Source organism: Pleurodeles waltl, chromosome 3_1, assembly GCF_031143425.1.
Source record: "Pleurodeles waltl isolate 20211129_DDA chromosome 3_1, aPleWal1.hap1.20221129, whole genome shotgun sequence".
NCBI classification, from domain to species: domain Eukaryota; kingdom Metazoa; phylum Chordata; class Amphibia; order Caudata; family Salamandridae; genus Pleurodeles; species Pleurodeles waltl.
Genome location: NC_090440.1, coordinates 391,698,612 through 391,711,409, shown reverse-complemented (window position 1 = coordinate 391,711,409; position 12,798 = coordinate 391,698,612). Strand labels below are relative to the sequence as shown.

The following is a 12,798-nucleotide window of genomic DNA, read 5'->3' as shown; positions in this document are numbered from 1 at the left end:
CCACAGTGTGAGTTCCGAGTGCTGTATCACTGATGTCAGTATCACCTGACTATGACTCCATCGCAGAACCTGTGGCCCCGTGGTGTGATAGCAACACCACAAAGTCGATGCCTCGCGTCTTGACTAGCCGGATTCATTGACCCCGCTGGATCAGGATCGTCCATGTCGGCTGCAGTTCCGGCCGCATCAGGAGCTCCCATCATGCTCCGCAGCTAACACCAAAGCGACGGAGGCATCGGGAGAGCAGCACGGCGTCAGAGGATGAGGAATGGATGCTGCTCAGCAGATTTGATTTGGCAAGTAGCGGTTCCACACTGGAAACATGGGCAAAATTACCTGCCGTGATGGCATAGATTAATCACTGCTCAGAGGAGCCTGTGAAGCCCGTGAAGCTGCCTCACCCTCAGAGTTGGAGCCCATTCTCGACTAAGAGATGCGATTTGAAGGTTGGGAAGGCTAGGAAAAGCAGCACGGTCACGGATGATGGAAAGGGCAGGGGTGAGTGAAAAAAAAAAAAAACACAGTTCTTATTCGTCACCCCTGTGGTACTTGTGCTATCAATGATTAAGGATTGGGCAACCCAATATAAAATGGTATCCTTTGACTGCATTTGACTGCATTTGGCACATCAACTCACTGTAGCAGGCACTCAACCTACTAAACAACTTTACAGATATTACCTATGCGTGCTCCGTATTCTCCCAATTGTTCTCTCACATATTCTCTGTGTCTTGCTGCTATCACCTGCACCTATGTTGTGGCATTTTCTGTTGGCAGACGGAGGCATTGGGAGATGCGATTCAAAGGCCTGGAAGGTCAGGAAAAGAAGCACAGACATGGACACTGATACAGTGCATAGAGGGTACAGAACTGAAAGTGGAACAACAGTACAGTGGAGGGGGGTGAGGCATTTTAAAAGGTGTATAAATTGATCCCCGGCCCCACCAGAGAGAGTGGCACTAGGCTCTCTTTCAGGGTTAGCACCAGCTTGGAGTGCTGCAGAAGCGGCCAACGTAAGTGTGGTTTGGTTTGTGGCAACTAAGCTAGTACGGATATGTTAAAAAGGGGGCCCTGCTATACCTTGAAGAAAACGATACCCAACATTATGAAAAGGATTGCATGGGAATTCCAGCCTAAGGCACGTCCAACAGGCAAAAACATGAAGGTGGCACAAAATTAAAAAAACAAACGCCCGCTTCATGGGAACAAACCTCTAGCCCAGGCTCAACCTCCCCAGTACTGCAACCCCCTTCTCAAGCATCACTCTCCTCCTTCACCTCTCAAACCACCCCTAAAGCAAAAGGAGTAATTATGGAATCTAAGTGCAATGAACATGTAATTGGTAGTCGGAGGAGAGCACCTTTCAGAACTCCAGTGATAACCAGAGCCGGCCACAAGACTTGCGCCTTCCGAACAGACAGAGCAAGGTCAGGCTAGCACCCAACAAAATAGCAATGGGCAACTACAGGCATATCGGCTATTTACTGTGACCGGATCTAAAGAATTCGAGGAACCACCTAAACTAGCATTCCCAGCAGAACGCTTAACGGAAGGGGAGGGGCAGGCAAGATGTAATTCAGTACCTATTCACCAGTCTCCATCTCCCTATAATTTATCGAATATTCAGCGATGCTCAGACCCTTATATCCCTCCTGGGTCAATAAACTATTTGCTGATGCCATACTCAATTCAGATGGGGGTCACAGCAGGGAGCCAGGAAGTTGCTAAAATAGTGGAAAATATGAGCTCTTTGGCCTGCACTGGTCCTGGGCATTCCGGGCGGGCTTCTCACAAGCAGACAGGAGGGATACAAGTGGGTAAGGCTTTTCAGCTACAGAGACTATGCTTCTCCAGATCCTTACTGAACTGAAGGCTTTAAAACTATCACAGAAGGAAGAAAATCGTAAGACGGAAGCCCAGCTCAGCCTCATAAACAATAACATGCCGCAATTGAGTACTCATGTTAAGGAAGCCGAACAACGGATATCAGACCTAGAAGATGGTGGATCGCACATGAAAGCATCAGTTGCCAGGTACCAAGCTAATATATTCCATAAGGTGGAGATGGCAAAAACTTTTCTGAATTCTTTACAGAGTACAGATGGGAGGGGGTTGTAAAAAACATTGCACTGAGGTTTAAAGGTTGGTAGCTATCTATCTGCTCATGTGGGGCTGCGAGATACCACATGGTGGGTTTTGGAGGGCCAGACAGAGAATGTTCCCGGGGTGTCAGAGATAGAATATTTCCCATGCTCCGGAGGTTTATGAGTGGTAATGTATTGATGAAGGAAAATCAACCTAAAAAAGGTTTAACTCCTGCTAGCATCCGAATGATGCCTTCTGGATGCTTTGGCGTCAACGGTGCTATGTCAAGGCACCACAATAGGGGAAATGGGATGGATCAAAGCAACAGGCTAGTGGAGACAATGCAGGATCGTGGGGTGCCATCAAAGGAGGGGAGTGTTCTGAGAGTCCCTGAATGGGAGGGCCTCAAGCCAAGATCACCCAAGGAGGGAATGGAGGGATGGGGGTGGGGCCAGGGGTTGAGTGAGGAGTTACACGTGGAGAGGGCTCAGAGGTTGAGAAAATTCAGTTTTTTTCACAAAATAGCAGGTACGAGGTATGGCTGGAAAAAGGCTACTATCAAGCTAATTAAAAGATATGGTGAAGCTTAAGATTATTTCCTGCAATGCAAATTGAATCTCAAATAGGCAGAAATATAAGGCAATGTTAAAATGGCTGATACCATTCAACCCCGAAAGCATTTATTTTCAAGAAACCCATTTTAAAAGTAATAACCCCAAAATATATATATCCCAAAACAGTACTGAGTAGCTCTCTTCGCTTCATCTGGACTAGCGGCAAGAGGTGTGGCAATATATCTGAGTAACAGAGTCGATTGGGTCATAAAAGAGGTTATTAGAGACCCTAAGGGGAGATGGCATTGGCTAAAGGTCATACTATCAATAATTCTGGTCAATTATTATGGGCCATTCATGGAGGAGGTAGCACCACTAGTTCAACTCTACAATATAGGAATGAGTGACACAGGCCCCTTTATTATTTGAGGAGATTTTAAATATATTCAAGATGTTATATGAGATACCTCTAATCGGGGGAGAAGACAACTAAAACCTAAAACTAAGAGGATTTTGAATACAATCAAAAGAGATTTTCAAGTAACGGACCCTTGGCGAGAAGAATACCCAGCAGCCACTCAATACAGCTTTACAAATAGATTTTTTTCTAGTCTCTCGTACACTGAAGGAGGTTTGCTCGCACATATGGGCAAATGCGTTTTACGACCATTCAGTGGTTATTGGTGATGACAGAGCTCAAGCCAGCTAGCAAGGAGAGACCCAGATGGCAGTTCAATAGATCCTTACTTAGCAATCAATAGTGGGTCACACATATGAGAAAATTCATACAGGAGTCCTTTCAGTGCAATCAGAATTCCGCATCCTTGTTTAATGTATGGGAGGCATTTAAAGCTACAGCTATGGGTCAGATTATTTCCTTCAAAGCATCGCAGACTAGACAGCGAGAGCTTGAGATTAAAAAACTCCAGTTGGCTATAGATAAGGCTGCAAGACTGCAGATGATTGTATGAAAGCAGGGGGACAGGAAGCGGCAAGTTGGAATCTCGCTGAAACGAAAGCAAAGTTAAAAGATTTCTTTATTTTTGAAGAAGGAAGTAGCTTGAGGGCCTAGAAGTAGCAGGTGTATAAAGAAAGTCAACAAATAGGTAAATACTTGGCTAAGACCACCCATCTAAAAAACGAAAAGCAGACAATACATCAAATTAAGGATCCTGAGACAAGTTCAATCATTACTCAGGAGAAGGATATCGCTCGGGTATTTATGTTGCATTACTCTACAGTTCATAATATTAACTACATAGTTTCACCTGCACAGATAGACCAGTATTACCAAAGATGCAATTAAATGTTCAGAACTACATAGTACAAAAGATTCCGCCCTCTGAGATTAAGGAAGCCATCCAGAAAATGTTGAGTGCAAAAGCTTGCGGCAGAGACTGCTTTCCAATAGAATTCTATAAAACCTTCTTTGAGGAGCTAGTACTGTTCCTAACGGAGTTATGCAATGCAATACTTGAGGACCAGAAATACCTCCAACATTCAAAGAATCAACAAAAATTAGTTTCTTAAAAAAAGGTAAAAATCCATTGAAACCAGATGCATATCGCCCAATCTGTCTGCTTAATGCAGATTATGAAAGTTTAACAAAGGTCTGGGCTACTAGGATCATACCGGTTGTGCAACAACTAATACATAAAGACCAAAACGGCTTTGTAGCCAACAGACTGATGGCATCTAATACAATTTTTTTAATACAGGCAGTCGAGTATTTTTCAGTCAATGCAATCCCTGTTGGAATGATAATGCTAGACGCAGAGAAAGTCTTTAACCTAGTGAACTGGGAAGCTGTGCTAAATAATCTAAACAGATTTGTTTCCCCTTGCAAATTACGTCAGTGATAAGGCAGTTGTATCAGGGTGCCCATGCTAGAATTGTTATCAACTCAAAGGTCAGCGGCACAATTCAGATTAAAAGAGGCACTAGGCAGGGTTGTCCTCTTTCCCCTATACTGTTTGCCTTTTTTTATCGAGCCTCTGGCCCATACAATACTTAGCACAAGTGAAAATATGTTGCAAATAGTAGCTATGCCAAAAATTAAGCTCTTTGCTAACAGTATCATTTTATATTTAAAACCAGAGATCGACAACATACAAAGGGTGCTGGATAAAATCAACGATTTTTCTCAAATAGGGGACTATAAGAAAAGTAAAACAGAGGTTCTCCTATTTATTACAGGAACAGAGAATCTTCCTCCAGGCTAGCAACAGCAAGCTAATTCATCTGAACCAATTGGTTATTTGGGAATATATGTCATGAAAAACTATGGTCATTTGTTTAACCTAAACTATGCCAGAATGCTTTAAAAAGTGCAAACACTTTTGGACAGATGGATGGTTCTCCCATTGACTCTGATAGGGAGATTCTCCTTAATCAATATGTCAATTCTTCTGATTTTACTTTTTTTATTCAATAATCTGCCAATTACAATAAATAGCTCCTATTTTCATGAACTGGATTCCATTATACGAAGTTTTATTTGGAGGAACAAAAACCCAAGGGTGAGGCTCTCAGTCATGCAACTCAATAAAAACCAATGGGGCTTGTCACTTCCTAATTTTCAAGTTTAATATCAGGCTGCATTGCAGGATACACTAGCAGAATACTTGGACAGCAGAGAAACCCTGGAAATATGTTTGGTCGATAAGATGATCGTAGAATCAGCAACCAGTCTTCCAGCATTTATCAAAACCACTAAACTTCCAAAAAACTAGATATAAATATATTTGCGATCTTACGAAAAGCAGAGATTTTTAGTAAAACACATCAAATACCATCAGGTTACGTTTACTTACAACTGCAAGAGTGTAAATACTTTGGCCTACACCTTCCAGAAATGGTGATAGCTCAATGGAATAGCAAAGGGTTCAAAGAGATGGAGAAATTTCTTCTAAGAGGCAGATATATCACTTGGGAGGAGGTCGCAATAAGGTTGGAGAATATGCCAAGTAGACTTTTTTTTAGCTTATTTCAGATCTTGCATTTTCTTAGTACTAATACACCCTTGGCAAGTACTCAAGAACACCCAATATGGAGGGATCTAATTAGGAGTAAAGTAGTGGGTACAGGAAATTGGTACAGATTGCTAGTTGATCAATCCTCCTCTGGAATAATTACAGATTTCAGGGATAAAATTTACAGAACAACACAATATGTAATTTGTAGCGAAGATTGGAGAATTATTTCAGAAGTTGGGTACAAATCTTTGAGGGCAGACAACTATAAAATAATGCCTTTCCTCTCCAGATGGATGGCTTATTACACTCCAGAGACAATACATAAAATGTTTCCATCAATTCCTGGTCAATGTTTTTGCTGCCATCAGGAGGGACAGGGCAATTGGCTACATATTTTTTAGGCTGTCCTAAATTAACTATTTTTTGTTTGGAGATAAACAAGGTAATAAATCACAACTCTAACTTAAGGATTGAGATAGAGCCAAGCTTAGTTCTGTTTGGAACATCTGAGAAAACACGGCACCAGCTAAATATAAACAATACTTTATTTTCATTGCCCTTGTAGTAGCTAGATTATTAATACTGCAATTTTGGCGGACTCAAATGATTCCTACACACCAGAACTGGTGGAATAAGATGTTACAAACCAAGAAATATGAGGAGGTGTACTCAAAACGTGTCGGGACTATAAAAAGGTTTACAGCTATATGGCGTATTTAGTGGAATAGATAGCCAAGTAAGGGTATGCAATCAATAGGAATACCGGGAGATGAAGTAAGAGTTGTACGATAATACTATGTTAACTCCATATAAAATTACTGAAACCTGGACGAGTCTATATATCGGGAAGTGATTAAACGGTTTTTCTGAGTGTTTTGTTGATTCTACAGTCAAGACAAACATAGCAAATATTTTCCACAAATACAACTAATCAACCAATATGATGGGACTAAAGGAGGGCATAGGGATGCGACCAGCTGAAGTAAACAACTTATTATTGCTGAATGCTACTTATGTATAGTTCCTGTCTTATTTTTGTAGTATTTGTACCCGAAGTGAAAATAAAATAAATTAAAAAAAAGACCCCGCTGGATCCGACATCTTGCCACTGACGCTGCATCACCTCCACTGCAACTGTAAGGATCCAACACCTCACCTCCCCTGCCTAGTACTTAGGAACCAATGCCTCATCTCCCTGGTAGCAGTAAGGTACCATGGAACCTCTTTGCTTCCTCATTGTTTTCATAAGTACCGTGCCTGGGTTTCGTGCGGCTCCATGACCAGCCACGCCCTTGCGAGTGGCATTGGACTGTTGGGGACTACTCTGACAACGACATTGTGATAGCCCTAGTTAGAGCTATTGTGTTTCTAAGCACTTTACTGAGATTTCATCTTGAAAACTATATATCTTTGCTTGTGTATGTTGGATTTTTGTAGTTTTGGTGTTGTTTTATTCAGATAAATATTGGCTGTTTCTAAACTGGAGTGGCGTGCTATTGGGGGGTTTTCACCATGTTACTGTGTGTGTGTACAAATACTTTACACATTGCCTCTGAGATAAGCCTGACTGCTCGTGCCAATCTACCACGGGGTGAGCAGAGGTTATCTTAGCTGTGTGGCTCCTTGACCCTGACTAGAGTAAGGGTTCCTACTTGGACAAGGTGCAAACCACGACCAACTAAAGACCCCTTTTCTAACAAAAACAAATAATCTACATTATGCATATTACAGGAGGAACCAATGGCACTGTCAAAAATCAATACCACAAAAATTAAATTTGTTAGAATAAACCACTTAGAGTATTTCTAAACCTGTGCGATTCATAGGCCCTGGTATAATCACAAGATAGCAAGTTATACAAACAAAAGTCATTAAGCCTCCACTTCTTCCTCTGTTAGATCTCTGGGCTGAAACACGAAAACTCAGATAGCAGTCCCAAGTGAGATGTTTTAGGCACTAGGTTTCTTGAAGGAAGATAAAATCAACATTTTTTGCATAAGTAAGCCAATCCTCATTCTCTAACTTGGATAGTTAATCTGACACATTCCGGTAAATCACCTTACAGTGAGGGACCTGAGCTACTGTCCCTCATAGGGCTGACCAAGGTAGTGATGATGACTTGATTGTCATGCTGCGTGACCCCAGGTAAATGGGTGAAGTGGTGATTTCACTTGCCTGAGAGTCTAGTTGAGATCTTTCTCTAAGGGGCTCGGACCAACTATGTGTACAGTTCAAATTACCTAGGTGCAGATGACATCAGTCCATATCACTGAGATCCATCACTAGTGTGTACCCAAAAATGTTAGTCTAAGCATAACAATTTAAACTAAACACACTGAAATTCAAGATGACTTTGCCATGCACAGTGTTGCTGTGAACAATATAATTTCAGTTGCCATCAGTGATGTTATCATTAATGTTATCAATGATGTTGTAGAACATGTCACGAGTATTGTAATATGTGAGTCATAAGCAGTGCATCATGAGGGTGCGAGTTATAGTTCTTTTAAATAAATATACCTGGTGAATGTCAGTGTTTCTGTAGTTGATATATAGCTCTACTGAGGAATGATGTTGCCCACTAAGCAGGAACCCTTCTATTCACATTTATGCTTTTGTCATGAACATTGTGTATCAGATAGGTTAGTCTGAGTCTTTATGTCATTTGTTTGATCTTTTGCTGATTTGAGTTGGAGGGTAGCTGAATGGATGACGTTATGAAGTCACGTGTTGATTGACAAAGGAAGGTAAATTGAATACATATTTTCAGGGTGGTTTTTAGGTTGACCTCTTATGTCCAGAGGAATGCGTTTCCCTCTTGGGCAGCATGGTGACATACACCTATGTAGTATTCCTTTACTGATCGGGCTTCCATGAGATAAAACCATGCACAGCATGACACATTCTCTTACTGTAATTTAGTGGAAGACTCTATACATACAATATAGAGTGTTTGAGTGCCCACTTGGACCTAAAGGTGGTGCACTTTTGTGCAGAGATGCTTCTTACCAATGAGGTGGAGTTTTGTTTAAATTTCGGTCATGCATGATTAACTACTGTTGCTGAGAGCATGAGTCAACATGTTGAAGCTTGTATATTTCTCTTATTATAAGCAGAGATACTTTGATTGACAATTTCATCAAAATCATGCTAAGTAATTTGCAGGAATTCTTACTAGACATGATGTTTTTACCCTTTGTGAATGTACTTGAAAGGACCATTACAAGATGACGTCCACCATGTCCTGCATTACTTGTGCACCTTGTCCTTTGTCAATGTTTACATTCAGTTGTATAAGAGAGGTAGAACTGGCATTGATGGTCATGTGATCAAAGCCGCTGGGCTGAAACACATCATGGATGTTTGATTACAATAAAATACTGTTGCATTCTACTTTCGCTTTGTGGAACGGGTATGTTTCTCTCTGGATTTCTGATTATTTCAACTGTGTTGCACCCCCAGTTGCAGTGACACCTCCTGACTGGACGGAGCCTTTCGTAAGGAGCCTGATGGGATAGAATGTGTATATATATATATATATATATATATATACCTATATATCTAAGGTGTACTTATAGTTAGGACCTAGATACCATCTAAGGAACGTTTATTGGTTTGCTAACAACTTTGGTGCTGTTTGACGAATCTTCATGAAACTTTAAAAGAAAAGTTTAGCCATCTCACCTCCTTCAATGAAAGCTTCCACATGATCTACCAAGCAGGGACCGAGAAAAAGGGGGATTCTAAAACCCAATTTCCTGAATGCAATTTCCAGAGGGATTTTTGAACAGTGCCACAGCCCAAATGGATGAACAGAGATACTCCAAATTTGGCATAAAGCAAGAGTTTGATCCAGAAAGTATGGTTTTAGTAATTTGGTGTAGATATGATCACTAGTTTTTGAGAATTTAAGGTTCAAAATCTTTACATATTTCACATTGCAGAGAATCTGTGGAGCTGAAAGATCTCAAGGTGAGATTTGATTGGCTGCCACCACATCAAGAAAGCCTTTGTGGGGCCATGGCAACCCTGGGAACCTCACACCATGCATGGCGATGAACATTTTACTTTAAATAAAAATAAAAAAATAGAAATTCACAAAAAATCACTGAAAAAAGGTTTAAGTGACAGTTTTAGTAACGCATTTTAAAAAATGTAGAAATTTAGTGAAAAAAGTAAAGGTTAAAGGGATTTTATAGTTCTGTGAAAATGTCCGTTTAAACATACAGTTTTTAAATGAATTAAACTACTTAAATTCAGCAACTATATTTATTTGAAGTAACTATAACTCGTCCCCAAAAGTAACTAGCATCTGTGGCCTGCCATGCACTGCTAACTACCTCCCATAAAACATCACTCATGACATGTTCTATGACAATGCTAACATCACTGATACATCTGAAATGACATAATTGATGACAAGACTATGCAAAATCTGCCTGAAGTCTTGTAATTGGGCTCCCCTGATTTGCCAATATGGCTCATGAGAACACTATGCTTTGATTAATTTTCTGAAATACCAAAAACCTTCACAAATCTTCTGCAACATTGCTAAATTTGGTGCTTGCCCAATAATTAGTAAATGTCAGTACCATCACATCTCTTCCTGAATGTTAATGATTTTGTAAATATCTAATCATGGAATGTGGCATTGTGTCAGTTAATACATATTCATACTCAGCAGTGATATATAGGTCTCGGTAATTTTTCTTATAACCTACTATTTCTCATTTTCTTTTCTTATTCTGGAGCTTCCTCCTGGAGATTTCCCAGTCACTTAAATAAGTCTGAACTGCATTTAATAAGCAGCTCACATCTTCTGTATTTATCATAGAATGTTCTCTCACTTCTTCTTGTTTTGTTCCTTGAATCACTGTTTCAGTCTTGAGTGCACAATATCTGGTCAGTTGATCAGCGTATTTATTTCCAAGAGTGACCCTAACTTTACGAGTCGTATGGCCAGTGCACTTGACCACAGCAATCTCTTTTGATTGAGGTATTGCTGTCAACAATTTAAGTATACAAAGACTGTTTCTGATGGAAGATCCAGAATATGTTGTATATCCCCTTTTTGGCCACAGCTGCTCAGATTCATGTAACACTCCAAAACCATACTGGCTGTCTGTATATATTGTCACATTCACTTTTTTCTGACAGGCAAAAAGCTCTTGTCAATGCAACCAACTCTGCCACTTGTATGAACAGGTGTGTAACACAGGCCCCTGCAACCCCTGCTTCACAGGGATGGGCCCCAGCCCTTCAGGGGCCTGCAACCCTTTCAATGGGGCTCAATTCCATCCAAGGACAAAGAATACTTTTGAGATAATAGAGACTAATGGGCCCCAGTTCACATTCTGCAGGGGGTCCCATTCATTTTACATTATGCCACAGGTTCTGAAGTTACATGCAGCTGATGTAATGCTTCAAGGCCCTCAGAAATTAAACCTACTGCCTAAGCAGCCGTAAGTGCTCCATAATGTTCTCTTAAACAGGAATCATAACCAAACATAGTCAGATTACCCATTTGAAGGGGAACTTCTTTAATACCTGGTCTTGGTTTAGTGCATAATTCTGTAATACTAATTCAGTCATTCTCTGATTCATCATCATCATCATCATCACTACTGTTTTCTCTTCACAGCTTTTGTTTGGAACAGGGACCAATGCTGGAGGATTTTACAAAACATTACACCTTCTAATTAAATTATTTTCAGTTGCCAATATTACTTGCTCATATCTAGTCAGTTGATTGTTTGTCACGTGCTGAGTTTTGTGCAATTCAGCAAAATCTCCTACGTGTGGAACAAACACAATCAATGGGTGTCCCACAACTGTCCCTTCACTTTGCTCAATTGCAAGCAAACAGCTGCAAACACTTTCATACGGCCAGGAAAGCTTACAGCTACTGAATCCAACACAGCAGATAAATAGGCCACAGACTATGGGGGTCATTAAAACCCTGGTGGTCGGTGTTAAAGCGGCGGTAAAACCGCAAATAGGCCGGCGGTAAAAAAAATTGAATCACGACCGTGGCGGAAACCGCCAACATAGACAACCACTTTAACACTCCGACAGCCACGGCGGTACAAATAGACACCGCAGCGGTAACCGCCAACAGACAGGCGGAAGACAAGGTTCCGCCCACTGTATTACAACAGCCCAATCCGCCACCTTTTCTGGGGTGGATTCACAGCAAACAAAAACACAGCGGAAACAGGACTTGGAAGGGAAACGCTCACCTCTACACACCCCACGGGGAACCAGGACACCATGGAACCCGAGCTCCAGATACTCCCAGCCTTTATCTTCCTGCTCCTCTACCAGGAACAACAAAGATGGCGGCGAAGACCATGGTGAGTACTGCACCTACGACACAGGGGAGGGAAAAAAGAGTGACACACACACGCAACACGGACACAAGGACATGTAGATACATTACATTTACAACCCTCAACCCCCCCTGGAAGAATGCAAAGACAAAAGGAAATGAGTTGAACGTTTGTAATCTATTCAAGTACAGTAATAAAAAAAAATATATATATATATATATATATATATATATAAATATTTACACTATAAACAAATATATACACCAAGAATAAAAGTCCAAGGTATTCCACCATCATAGTCCGTGGACCACTGGGCCCAAATCAATACCCGATCAAAACGGAGAGAACACTGCTGGGGCATCAGATAGAAAATACAACAGGCACCTCAGGGGGATGGGACAGGGGGGCACGTCAGCCGGATGAGTGCACAACGCCAGATCCACGAGGGGGCTCCATGCCCACTGCTGTATCCTGGGGAGTGCAAAGCCACAGTCTCACAAGTCTTTACAGTGGGTGGGTTGCCCACTGCTTTATCCTGGGGAGTGCAAAGCCACAGTCTCACAAGTCTTTCCAGTGGGTGGGTTGCCCACTGCTTTATCCTGGGGAGTGCAAAGCCACAGACTCACAAGTCTTTCCAGGGGGTGGGTTGCCCAATGTTTTATCCTGGGGAGTGCAAAGCCACAGTCTCTCAAGCCTTTCCAGTGGGTGGGTTGTCCACTGCTATATCCTGGGGAGTGCAAAGCCACAGTCTCACAAGTCTTTCCAGTGGGTGGGTTGCCCACTGCTGCGTCCTGGGGAGTGCAAAGCCACAGTCTCACAAGTCTTTACAGTGGGTGGGTTGCCCATTGCTTTATC

The 12,798-nt window shown here is 41.5% G+C and overlaps 1 protein-coding gene across 1 annotated transcript in view; it reads right to left on the bottom strand.

The window, feature by feature from the left end:
* Nucleotides 1-12,798, bottom strand: part of TMC3 (transmembrane channel like 3) — a 627,915-nt gene that overhangs the window by 469,770 nt on the left and 145,347 nt on the right. The window lies entirely within an intron of this gene.